The sequence below is a fragment of the Indicator indicator genome, chromosome 15, assembly GCF_027791375.1.
Source record: "Indicator indicator isolate 239-I01 chromosome 15, UM_Iind_1.1, whole genome shotgun sequence".
NCBI classification, from domain to species: Eukaryota; Metazoa; Chordata; class Aves; order Piciformes; family Indicatoridae; genus Indicator; species Indicator indicator.
In genome coordinates, this window is record NC_072024.1 from 14,290,925 (window position 1) to 14,292,363 (window position 1,439).

The following is a 1,439-nucleotide window of genomic DNA, read 5'->3' on the forward strand; positions in this document are numbered from 1 at the left end:
CTGTTATAATTTATTTTTTTAACTTTTTAAACTCATACTAGTAGGATGTTTAAGGACATAGTGGGGCTGGAGGCAGAAACTGTTGACTACAGCTGAAAAAAGCCTATGTAAAGGTCAAACTGGCAAGAAAGGATTGTAGCATGAAAGTATTCTCAGTATATGTATATAACAAATGCATAAAGAGTAATTTCCTTTTGCATATTAAGCAATGAGAATGTCATGTTTATCGTCTTGAAAAGTTTCAGTGGTATAAAAGAACTCAGCTGTTCTACCTGCGGTGTCATACTTTCACCAGTTTGTATAGAATGAACTATAGCGTACACACAGCATACACTTCTATATGATAACAGGATCAGTTACAAAAAGAAAAGCTTCTGCTGTAAGTGCTTGGATAGAATTTGCAAAAACATACAACATAATCCTGCTATAAGAATATGCTTTTGTATGATAAATATTTCATACCATCTTTCTAAAAATGTCTTATTTAGATATAAAAATGTCACAATGGTATTTTTATGAAAATAATGTATTTTAATACTGTTATGGTTTATACACAATTACTCATGACCTTAATGTATCTTTTATGTTACTTAAACTACACCACTTCAGCATTAATGTCTAACTTGCAATTATTTTTTTTTTGGTTGCACACCCTGATGACTAGCATTTCTAATCAAGAAATTACTAAGTGGCCATTATTATACCAAATTATCTTAAATAATTAACCTGGAGCACTGTGTAGTTTCTTGGAATCATGTAAACTGGTAACAGCTATGGTAACTATCATGTGACTACAGATATGTATTTTTTTTTAAAGAAAATAAAGGGATGGATTTTTTTTCCCCCCCTTTGGAAGTTTGTGACTTAGATGATGGGTGGGATGTGTTTGGTTTTCCCATCTCCTGTGTAAGCTGAGCTGTTCAGCACCTTGTAGAGACTGTTGCTTAGTCTGACTTGGTGAAGCTGTACCCTATAGGTAGTTCGATCATGGTTCTAATGTAAGAGCTGCAGGACTCTCAAGAAAGCAAAATATATCTAATCTTCAGTCTGTTTTCTGTATACATCTGAGAGGCTCTTAAAAATGGTTTAAATCTCTGAATTACCTTGATGCCTAAACAGAATTAGAATCTTGTTCAAAAGAAAAGCTGAAGGACAGTGAAAAACCCCTTTGTTTAAATAACTTTGCCTCGCTCCTCATCTCACTTTCACAAAATACAAAATTGCATATACACACACACACGCATTGTTTGGACCGGGATGGGAAAAAGTCCCTAAGTGCAGGAGGAAACAACTGAGCAACTAGAAAGGAAAAGAGGTAGCAGCTGTTCAGTAAAGAAATGCTAAAGATAAAGGGTCTGGGTTGGATCATCAGAAGTTGTTAAGGTAGTGTAACATTAGTGTAACAGGAAAGTAAACTGAACATGGCTAAACTTTGGGCC